Raw genomic sequence first — 13,146 nt, forward strand, 5'->3', positions numbered from 1 at the left:
TTATCCTCATAAGAGAAGGAAATAAATAATAAATAATGTCCAATGAGTGTTTCGATCTTTGGTTTATTGTGCGTAATATAGTGGTTTGAATTCATCTTAAAACGCTTCATCCAGTTCCAACTAGCATATGAGCGTAAAAGAGACTTAAAAATATGCTATTAAATTTTCCTTGAACTCATGTCTGCCAAAAATAATTTCATTAAAGAAATTTGAACAACGGTGTTTTGTGATGTGTGCCTTTTTTGGGGGTGCATCATAGACTGGGGGTTGGAGATGGGTGAGCTTATATTTACAGGAAGCATTACACTCTCACTAGATCCCTCACTTTTGTTGCAAATGTGTATAGTAAAGTTATTTTTACTATTATTTACATAAATAGGAATTTGAGCAAAATTTAATTATAAATTATGAAAAATTGCCATACATGCAACCATTTACGAGATAAATGTACAAAATTTATTCTCGGAGAAATGGCAGCGGTTTCCATCCTTGATGGTATGAACTTTATATATGTTATTCTGCAAATTTGTTTTTAACACAATGGTGAAATATTAATTTCTATTGGTTTTTTTTACCCCAAACTATATCTTTATTGAACTAATATGTAAATTTCCTAGCAACATATTGATGGAAATCAATGTTATTAAATAGACAGGACTAGAACGTGTAATGTCACATGACAAGTTAAAATGTAGTTTACGACTTCAAATCAAGGTACGCGTGCATAGTGCATTTCTACACATAAAGCAGAAATTTTCCCTTTAAAACCACTTGTTGGGAACGCTGTTTGAACTGCACGTCATACAGCTCGAATTGAATTTTATGGATGAAATTGGAAACCTAGATCACAGAAGGTTTAAACGGAATTTGGGAAGCCGCAGAATAGTCTGAATCATGTTAAGAAAATCGATTTGTATTTGTATCTTTCTACGTTTACGTGTGCTTGGAAATCAAACTAAGTAAATTTAAATGACCCAAATTTTCCCTTTTATAATTTGGCGGTTTTCCAGTAAAGTCGCTACTTAATTAACTGATTAGAAGAGTTTTAATAGTCTACTTAGTCACCTAACGTTTATTGTACCTTCTTTGTTCCAGCTGTTTCTGAATCGTAATTATCGAACACGCAGAAACATGATTAAAACGTGATATGTTATGTAATTATCCTCTCCCAATATAATTATATTACAGTATTTTAGATATGCTCTTGCAATGCAAAATTCACGTACATATATTTATTTTCCTCATTTCTATTCTTTCATTTTCCCTTGGTGATTAATATCAAGAAACCTTCATTTTTATCTCTTTACATAACCTAAAAATAACTTTTGTGAAAGTGCTTTTATTTGTATAAGTTATAATTTCAGTAGATGGGGCTAAATGAAAGATAACATTTTAAAAAATTAAACGAGTTGTTCAAATGTGCAATTCATGTACTACAAAGTGTTTTTAATCAAAAAGCAATTCAGGAAACCTTCCCAATGTCATGTAGAAACAGGGGGTAATTAAATTACTCATAGAACTTAGAAATAAATAAAATTGCATACATTTAATAGTAACGAAGTGGTTGCACGGGTGTTGTTAGCGGGAGACAAAAGGGAAGCGTCCCCCTTCAATAATTCAGAGACGGAGGGCGAGGGGAGAAGCATTTTTCTGTGCGGCTTAACACACAAATCAAAACAGACCCATTTGCTGATTGTCAACAATTGGTAGTAGTATAAAATACAATATTATTGTATTATCTCTTCACAAACAATCTCATCTAACAATTCTATAACAGTTCCGTTCAGCTCTGTGTCTGTGCGGGGATAAACATCAGTACAGCACAGCTCTGTTGCTCATCTTTTCAGCAATGTGTCTGTGCAGGGATTTGTACCTAATAACATCAGTACAGCACAGCTCTGTTAGAGTATAGATTTAATTATATTATTATTGAAACATCTAGAAATTATTCTTCAAACAAATATCATCTAACAATTTCATAACAATTCCATGGTCAGCTCTGTTGCCCATCTTTTCAGCTCTGTGTCTGTGCAGGGATTTGTACCTAATAACATCAGTACAGCACAGCTCTGTTAGAGTATAGATTTAATTATATTATTATTGAAACACCTAGAAATTATTCTTCCTAACAATTCCATAACAATTCCATGCTCAGCTCTGTGTCTGTGCGAGGATTTGTACCTAATAACATCAGTACAGCATAGCTCTGTTAGAGACATTTAATTCTTCACATTTATATCCATAACAGCTCTGTGTCTGTGTGAGGCAAGCACAGCTCTGTTAGAGATAGGGATATTGAGTATTGAAACATCTAGAAATTATTTCAATAATTAAATCTATACTCAATATCCCTATCTCTAACAGAGCTGTGCTGTACCGATGTTATTAGGTACAAATCCCCGCACAGACACAGAGCTGAGCATGGAATTGTTATGGAATTGTTAGGAAGAATAATTTCTAGGTATTTCAATAATAATATAATTAAATCTATACTCTAACAGAGCTGTGCTGTACTGATGTTATTAGGTACAAATCCCTGCACAGACACAGAGCTGAAAAGATGGGCAACAGAGCTGAGTATGGAATTGTTATGAAATTGTTAGATGATATTTGTTTGAAGAATAATTTCTAGATGTTTCAATAATAATATAATTAAATCTATACTCTAACAGAGCTGTGCTGTACTGATGTTATTAGGTACAAATCCCTGCACAGACACATTGCTGAAAAGATGAGCAACAGAGCTGTGCTGTACTGATGTTTATCCCCGCACAGACACATAGCTGAACGGAACTGTTATAGAATTGTTAGATGAGATTGTTTGTGAAGAGATGTTTCAATAATAATATAAATCTATACTCTAACAGAGCTGTGCTGTACTGATGTTATTAGGTACAAATCCCTGCACAGACACAGAAAATGGATCTAGATATAATAATTCTATACTCAATAATAGCTATACTTAGGTACAAATCCCCGCACAGACACATGTTTCAATAGATATTAATTAACAGATCTGTGCTGTACTGATGTTGCTCAGACACATAGGAGCATGAATAAGATTGAAGAATAAAATAATGTCTATATCAATAGTCTATACTTATTATCCCTATCCCTGTGCTACTGTAATTAGGTACAAATCCCTGATATTTGTTAGATGCGATCCTAACTGAGCTGTGCTGATATTATTAGGCACTATGAAAATTCTCACAGAGCTGTACAGGAACAGGTTTCAAATCTCACAGACACAGAGCTGTACAGCTTGGAACTGATTGGGAACAAGGTTTCAAATCTCACAGACACAGAGCCTTGCTGATATTTCTACAACATGGAACTGTTATGGGCAGGAATTGTTAGATGCACTCAATATTCCTATCTATTATAAACACAGAGCTGTTATGGATATGGAGGTGAAGAATTGAATGAATCTCTAACAAAGCTATGTTGTTGTACAAATCTCACAGACACAGAGCTGTACAGCTTGGAACTGATTGGGAACAAGGTTTAAAATCTCACAGACACAGAGCCTTGCTGATATTTCTACAACATGGAACTGTTATGGGCAGGAATTGTTAGATGCACTCAATATTCCTATCTATTATAAACACAGAGCTGTTATGGATATGGAGGTGAAGAATTGAATGAATCTCTAACAAAGCTATGTTGCTGTACAAATCCCACACAGACACAGAGCTGAGCATGGAACTGTTATGGAATTGTTAGTTGTGAAGAATAAAATAATTTTTAAATTTATATAATATCCCTATCTCTAACAGAGCTGTGCTTGCCTCACACAGACACAGAGCTGAGCATGGAACTGTTATGGAATTGTTAGATGAGATTTGTTTGTGAAGAATGAAATAATTTTTAAATTTATATAATATACCTATCTCTAACAGAGCTGTACTGTTTTGCTCTACATAGACACAGAGCTGAGCATGGAACTGTTATGGAATTACACAGAGATGTTATAGATATGGAATTGAATATTCTGTCTCTAACAGAGCTGTGTTGTTTTGATGTTATTAGGTACAAATCCCCACACAGACACAGAGCTGAGCTTGAGAAGAATGAAATAATTTCTAGATGTTTCAATACTCAATATCCCTATCTCTAACAGAGCTGTGCTTGCCTCACACAGAGCTGAGCATGGAACTGTTATGGAATTGTTAGATGAGATTTGTTTGTGAAGAATGAAATAATTTTTAAATTTATATAATATACCTATCTCTAACAGAGCTGTGCTTGCCTCACACAGACACAGAGCTGAGCATAGAACTGTTATGGAATTGTTAGATGAGATTTGTTTGTGAAGAATGAAATAATTTTTGATATTTCCAGATACATCAAATCCAAATCTCTTGTTCCTGAATTTAAATTGAGATTCTCAAAATTGTAAAGTGTATTGTGTGCTCCATGATGCTCACATAATTTGTGGAGAGGCATTTTATGGCCTATTTCTGGTGCATAGGGTCTAGCTCCTGATCTAGAAAATTACAAAATATGCCTTGCAATCTAAATTATAGAGGGCAATCACACAAATATTTCCATTCAATTTTGTTTGGAAATGTTGATGACTGTGCAGAACAAGCATAAGTGAAATATTTCATGCTATATTCTTTATGGAATTTTGGGCATATTTTTGTGAGAATTCTGCTTTTATCTAGATTACAATTCATTTAGTGCTTAACCCAATTGGGGATGGATATATTTTTATTGCATTGATTACAATGTTTTTGATTTGGCATTTTTGTTGTTGTTTATTATATAAGATTTCCTGGGGTCCAAATCAAAATTCTATGCTTAATAAAAAATATAAGTTGGGTTCAGCAGTGTGATTTGTATGTGTGTATGTGTATGTGTGTGTGTTAATATTTTTGGCTTTGGTATTTTTGTTGTTTGTTTATTATATAAAATTTCTTGGGATTCAAATCAAAACTCTATACTTAATAAAAAATATCAGTTGGGTTCAATACAAACAAAAAAACTGCATAGCTCTATGTCAATTAGTTCTTGAGATATTAATTATTTTGTATTTAGGAACCACTTTGGCCCCCCTGCCAAAAATTGGCTTTTATTGTATCAGTGTATATTGTTTCTATGACCTTACTTGGGTTATTCCGCCAAATTATATGCTTCTAAGTCTCCTATACTTTGGTGGAGCCTGTTCAGGTTCTATCCCCCGCGATGTGGGTTCCACTGCCGATCCAGCAATGGTGAAGAATCTGCACTGTGCTCTGGCTTATATAGATTTACAGAGCCAATAGAAACCCTGCTTATTTAAACCAATCAGAAAACACCACATCATCAACAACACATGCCCAATAATTTATTGCATAATATTGCACAACATGATGCAATAGAAGTGGACTGGAAGTAAATATGTATGGGTGTGGGTGGGTGTGGGTGGGGGTGGGTGGGGGTGGGTGGGGGTGCATCTTGGCTTAGTTTTAAGTGCTGTGTTCAAAATAAAAATATGGTGGCTGGTAGCTGTATCCAAGCCCTATTATAATTTTTGTTTCTGCATTCTGTCACTAATTTTGATCCTAGGACAATTATATTTATGGGGGTGACTCTGCATGGCCCCCAGAGCAACATACTGAAATTTTGAAAAAATCGATTATTTTATTTTTGCAATTTTCACTAGTTTTGATCCTAGGCAAGTTATATTCCTGGGGGTGACTCTGCATGTTCCCCAGAGCAGCATACTCAAATTTTGAAAAAATCGATAATTTTTTGAATTTTGATTATCTCTGGAACCATGAATCCTAGAGACATGGGGTTTGTTGCTTTGGCCTGGGCATGGCAAGATGCAACTTTTTGATCTTTATAATTTTTCAAAAATCTCTTGTTGTTCTCTAGATCTTGAATAACTTGCCTATTTTTCAAGATAGGTGCATGGGGGTTGCATATTTGAAGTTTAGAAGTTTTGTGAAAAAATCGATAATTTTTTGGATTTTGATTATCTCTGGAACCATGAATCCTAGAGACATGGGGTTTGTTGCTTTGGCCTGGGCATGGCAAGATGCAACTTTTTGATCTCTATAATTTTTCAAAAATCTCTTGTTGTTTTCTAGATCTTGAATAACTTGCCTATTTTTCAAGATAGGTGCATGGGGGTTGCATATTTGAAATCTAGAGGCTGTTTAGAAGTTTTGTTAAAAAATCGATAATTTTTTGAATTTGAGATTTTTCAAAAACTATCAGTACTGGAGACTTGAAATTTTGTAGGCATATTCTAGGCATGATTCTCTACATTTTTTGTCTCTATAATTTTCCTGATATATGCAATATTTAAGCTGTAAATGCCTAATTTTTATAAATAGAATTTTCTGAAAAATGCAATATTAGCAAAATTGTTAATATTTTGAAATCTATACATGCTAGGGCACTATAGCAGTTACTATACTTAAGATATCATACAATATCAAAAAAGGCATATTTTTGACAGGTTTATGGACAACAATCTCACAGAATTGCCTTTTGTAAGTGTAGGCAAATCAATCTGAGGGGGGTCATACTTTCTCAGGAACTTCCCGAGGGCATTTTTACAAAAATCTTGGATTAGACGGGGTTCCACACTTGAGCAAAAAGCTCATATGAGCATGTTGAGCAAGTTTTAAGTGTAGGCAAATCTGCCTGAGGGGGGCTCATACTTTCTCGCTCCAATAATATTGTATTTACTACTACTATTGGTATATGTAAATTAGTCTGAATTATAGTAGGGATGGTTTTCCCTACTATAATTTAGTTTCAATAGTGGCTTTAAACATTTTTTCAGATTTTCGGAGAGGTATTTCGAAGGAGGTAGACGAGTTGGAATTCTCCGTCTTTTACTATGTCACCAATTTCTGTTACAAATTTTAGCCATTCCGAAATTCTTAGATTCTTCGAAGAAAAGTTTCGGTCTCTCTCCCCTTCTGCTGGCATTTGTTTGTGATTAACGCTCCTGAATAACTGAGATTCTATTCAACCATCTCTGGTAATCTGTGTGAGTAAGCAATCCACAAACTGTGTAACCGCGAGGTTTTGCCAAGACATTGCATCAGGCTACAGTTCCTTACACTGAAATAAACTGTCATATGACATGGAAAATTTTCATTTTAATAGAAGAGGAAGTTTCTGAGGCAAAAAACAAAACCAAATGTGGTTTAAAATTCTTCATAAACTTCAAAATTTATGTCAGCATTTTCTCTCATACGATCAAACTAATAAATATTAGGAGTTGTTAAATATACTTTTTAACCATTAATATAATATAGACAGTTATCATATTAATTTACTAAATTAATGATCCGTATCAACATTGATCTTATAGCAAAAAAGACAAATGTGGTAACATAAAAATCGGGATATTTTCAGGTTCAGGCTGCAGTAGAAAAATTGGAAAAGAGATAGGACTATACTAACTCAAGATCTGTTCTCATGACAACAAATAATCTCTTAATGAAAAGACACCTTTTTTTCCCTATCTTCCGGGAAATAAGTTATCGAAGTGCCCTGAAACCGTAGATTCAAAAACTGTTCATTCAAATTCTTCTCAGCCGTACATATCAGATGGCAACGAAACTGGGTAAGGATAAATTCAGGCGATATTGAGAATGCTCATGAAAAATCTGCTGTTCATCTATTGACTCATCTTTGATCAGCCGAAGTCGCCAGTAGAAGCAAAATTTTCAGCAAGACTGACTCAGCAGATGTTAACTTCAAAATGTTTGATGATAATTGGTAGCTTTCTGATGACATTTAAAAATTATCAGAAATTTCATGGAACCTTTTAAAGGTACGTCAAAATATGTCCTGTTTGAAGGAAAGATACTTCCTGCTTTCAATCTAGTAACTTTTGCAACTATTTTCTCGTGTAGATCAAATTCATTATGCTTATTTGATTTATTACATTCTACCTGCTATTTTTAGAGATCGGCACGTAACAAGTGTCACAGTATTCAGGAATATGTGTCCTTACATATCTTTACGAAATTAGTTTGTACTTGTTTCTATTCAAAACTATTTTTAACTTTGCAACGTCCCACCACACTTCAATTAGGGCGGCAGGTTAGGAAGGAGGCCTGGTGCTCCCAGACAAGCCGGGCAGGTAGAACCTTTCACCTATCAGCCGAAGCTATTAGACCAGGTAGTTAAGTTGCTGCTAGGCTCTTCTTCTTCTTTCTTCCTCCTTTCTTCCTTCTGGGATGGCTGCTAGGCTTCTGGCTGGATGGCCGGTTTTTCCCAGGATGTTTGCCAGTTAACATCCGGGAGCCAACTGAGCTCCGGTGCGGTGCGGTGCGGTAATATATCATAATCGATATGGAGTGTCATGCTTATATTTGACTCCAATCTGTTATATTCTGTAGAGAACATCTTTAACAATTAACTTCATATACATAATAACAAGAACAAGCTTCGGCAACTGTCGCTCGAAGTTTAAAATATTGTGTTCCCAAAGTGAACGAAACAATTACAATCACCACATACATAACACAACAATCAAAAATTTTCTCCAATCTCGGGAGTTTAATGCGGAAATGATGAGGCCTCTCCGACCCCAGCATGCTAATTAATGGATTTGTGTGTCCTCTTATTTTATTCCAAAAGGATACTTTGGCTTGTCGTAGTGCTACATCAAGAAGCTCTAAATTCAGATCTTCATGTATCTGGATTATGCGAGTAAGAGGAGGATGCCTTCCAATTGCTCTAGCAGCTCGATTTTGGACTCTTTGCAGTTTAAATGAGACTTCGCTGCATGCTGCCAGGCGGGACTGGCGTATAGTAATATTGGCCGCACCATCATTTTATATAAATGCAGGCGTGTCTCGAGTGTGAGTTCCCTGGACAGGAACATTGGGTATATATATATCCTATCCTCTGTTTGGCCTTCTTAGTCTGGGCATTGATGTGTGGTCCGAAGGTAAGGCGTTTATCAATCAACACCCCCAAGTATCTAACTTGTTCAGCGCTGGGTACATCTCGCTGAAATAGTTGCAAGTTGGCCCCTTCTTTACCATTGGATAGACTAAAAACGACTGAAATACTCTTTTCTGGATTCATCTTAATTTTCCACCGCTGAGCCCAACGTTCGAAGATCGGCAGGAAGGTTTGCATCTGTTTCTGACACTGAAGCACACGTTTGCCGGTAGTGAATAGTGCAGTGTCGTCTGCGTATGTGGCAATTATCCCTTTATCTGGGGTGGGTACATCTGCCCTATACAAGGAGTAAAGTATCGGAGAAATCACCGATCCTTGAGGTACCCCAGCACGAACCAGTCTTGGCGTCGATTTCTGCCCATTTATGGACGTAATGAAACTTCGGTTAGACAGAAAGCTGGCTATGACCTTTCTATAGCTGAGTGGAAGCCTCATTCGTCGCAGTTTATACAGGAGTCCAGCATGCCAAACTCGATCGAACGCCTTTTGTACATCGAGAAATAATCCTAATGCTCGGCGCTTCCAATCAAGGTGAATCGCTGCATAGTCAACGACGCGAACAGGTTGTTCGTTCGTCCCATGGGAACGGCGAAAACCAAATTGGTGATCTGGAAGCAGATGGTTAGTTTCTATGATCTCATGAAGTCGTCGTTGCATAACTCGTTCAAAAAGCTTGCTAAGATGAGAAAGCAAACTGATGGGACGGTAATTGTTGGCATTTTGTGGATCCTTTCCAGGCTTTGGTAGTACGATAAGTTTTGCCAATTCCCACTGAAGTGGAAAGTAACCAAGCTTCAGGATGTTTGTAAATAACTTTGCCAAAAAGACGTAACCCTTACGGGACAGATGCTTCAGTGCAGCTGGCGGTATCCCGTCTAAGCCGGCAGCAGAGTTGTTTTTCCGTGTTGCATTTGCCACCTCGCGAGGCGAGACAGGTGGAACATCCAACGACGAAGGCTGGCGTTGAAGACGTTGGAAAGCAGCATCGACGATCTGTTCTGTAACAGCGTCATGGAGATCATTGTTTGGTTGAAACTGATCGTAAAAATGATCGGCTAGAAGCTCAGCCTGCCTCTGGGGATCCATAATTGGGCCTGCAGGGCTATTAATGGCCGTCATAGTAGGCTGTTGTCGTTGATTTAAGTTACGAGCAATCTTCCAAAATGTAGGATCAAGCTCTGTCAGTTGGCCAAGTTTGCGATCCCATTGGTGGATTCGTTCACGGTGTAAGTATTGGTGAAGGTGACGCTGAAGGAGCATCCAGTCTCTCCGGTGGATGGGCGATCTGGAGCGATGCCATCGTCGGCGAGCCCAACGCACAAGTCGTGTTAGAATGTACAAAACAGAGTAGCCTGAGTAGAGAGTGGATCTCTGGTGAATGTCGTGGATTGGCACCAGGAATCTGCGATGACGTTGGTGAAGATAGTAACACCCCTGTCGATGTCTGCAGATGATGACAACGGAGTAGTTAGGTCAACGGAATTGTGGGCACGAGCGGTAAAGAGAGTCCAATCAGTAATAGCTTCTCATAAGGTGCGGAACTGATGTTGATATAAACCGTATCCGATGGAAGCAGACAGGGAGATGATCGGAATCGAGGTCCCAAGTTACAAATGGCATAGTGCTGAGGCCGACATCTTTGGTCAGCATGACATCTAGCACATAGGGGCGACTTCCATTGCGTGGATAATGTGTCGGTTCATGAGGAGCAGAGATGGAAAAAGCCAGCTGATCCATTATACCTGCCAAAACGTTTCCGGCTGTGTTGGAGGTGATAGAATGCCAGTCACCGTGTTTGGTGTTCAAATCGCCCCCCAGTACAATTCAATCGCCAAGTGTTTCTAGTACAAGGAAATCGTTGGTGGCCAGAACTTCTTGTGGAGGCTTATATGCTGAAATGACAACTAGGTCTTCATTTGGTGCATGGAGCTTCACCGCCAAGGCTTCCAACGAAGCTAAAGGTGGAACTGGTATCTTGATAGCAGTGAGGCCACGTTTAACAAGTATTAACAGACCTCCCTTGCGACGACCAAATCGATCTTCTCGAAATATTTTGTAGTTGGGAACTGTCCATGTAATATGAGGTTTAAGATGAGACTCATTGATAAGAGCGACATCTATATTCCGTGAGTATAAATAATGTTGAAGCAATAAGGTCTGTTTTTCGATGCCATTGCATTAAAGACAAGCAGATTTATCTGACGTAGAAGTCCGTTGCGATTAAAAGCACCCATCACTTTGCATTTCAATAAGTGTTTGCAGAACAATCGTGACATAGTTCATGCTGGTTGTAGCGCGTGACATTCGCTGGAGTCCTCTATTAATGTGATTCAATATCTTCTCGAAGTGCATTTTATTAACCATATCCAGTAGAGATTTGAATATGGAACCCACATCATCTTCGTTTTCTTCATTAGCCTTAGGACGTTGTCGTCGTCTGTTGTCTGCCACACTACTCACGGTATTTGCATAGCTGGTGGTATCCTGAGAGGAGGAGGTTACGGCTGGAGTGGTCAAGGACTCTGTGTTCGCATTCGACGCTCGTGTAGACTGTGTCGGTTGTACTGTTTGCCGTTTCGCCATGGCGGTGAAGTATCGGCAACCACGGTAATTTGCCGGGTGATTTTCCTTACAATTACAGCAGACTGCGGGTGTTTCTCTGTCCTTCTTTGTACAATCTGCGGTAAGGTGGTTACTTCCACATTTCACACAACGTGGTCGAGCTGCACAGGTACTTTGGGTGTGGTCCAGGCGCTGACATCGGTGGCATTGTAGGATGCTGGGTGGTCGATATGCCAGAATCTTGATCCGATAATAGGAAAGGTACTCTTCTGTATAGATGTCAGTAGACTTTTCGTTCCTGCGAAGTATGACCAGATACAGAGGTATTTGCTTCCGGACGTGAGTTTTTCGGTCCCTCTGCGTCATGCGTTGTACATTTTGCACATCGTAACCTTTCTTTGCTAACTCCGCAAACAAAGTATCATAAGGCACGTTGATAGGCAATTGCCTGATTACGACCTTCAGAGGACGATCTTGTCGAACCGGTGCACTTGCAAATTCAATCTTCTTGGTGGTGAGGTTGCGTTCGAGAGATTCGAAGTCAGCAGTTGTTTGACAGTGAACTCGGTTACTGCTAGCTGTATATCGAATTCGCGGTTCGGATTTCAGAATATTGTGCAGCGTAGCCACAAATGTGTGCGGGGACGATACATTGTAAATAAATATCGGAGGTATCTTGCGATTGGACGAAGTTGTTTCACCCGCGAATTCAATTCCATCTTGATGTCCGTTGGTGGCAGATGTTCCTGCCATAGAATCAGAGTCCTTGGTATAAGTCTGAAGAAGCTGATATGCGTTGGACACTGGCACTGAGGCAGCAAGCGGCACAGATTGACTAGGCTTCGCAGCTTTCCTTGGATTCACTAACTGAAAACCATCGAAGTTGGTATCTTGCGAGATTCTTCAAAATCTAGCCTACTCACGGGTATGGGGTTCAGGCCACCACGAAAACCACCTCTTGGGTAGGGATGATGTTGAGGGATGGCGCCGATATTTCTGGATTTCAGATCTTGGAAATGTGGAGTCATCTGGGCTGCTGGCGTGCTATCCTGGTTGGCAGTCTCTGTTGATAGGTTCTCTTCCATCTCGACCTCGTCTGACCAGTCGCGTCCTCCTTCGGTACTCATGGCTGAAGAGATGAACAACACACCGGAAGGAATGCGGTCGTCTAATGAAATATTCTGCTTGTCCGACATCTAAGCACAGGTTCCACAACTAGGCGACATCTTCCGTAATCCCCTGCCGTGGCTTGGTATCAACCACACCAGGGACTCCCTGAATCCTGCTCCTGACTGAGCCTGTGTGATGGATCCCCGTGTGATGAGCTCCGGTCTCGCTGCGCTGGGTTTTATACACGCGGTGGCGCATGGTCGGTGAAAATTCTAACTAAAAGTACGCGTTGCCAACTCATTTTTTTACATATAGCAAACTCCGTACTGGGAATTATCGTGATTTGACATTGAGAAAACACTAGTGGAAAAATCACTAGATGCACGTGCTACCATAACTAAAACTGTGTGCATCCAGACAATACAATTAATAATGAGTCACGCAGGACTCTGCAATACTAAACAGTTTAAATGACAATAATTGATAACGTTTACAGAATACTGCGACCACGGAGGGTCTAATAATAAGTGAAGCTAATAAACTTAGAGG

The sequence above is a fragment of the Lepisma saccharinum genome, chromosome 1, assembly GCF_977018435.1.
Source record: "Lepisma saccharinum chromosome 1, izLepSacc3.1, whole genome shotgun sequence".
NCBI lineage: Eukaryota > Metazoa > Arthropoda > Insecta > Zygentoma > Lepismatidae > Lepisma > Lepisma saccharinum.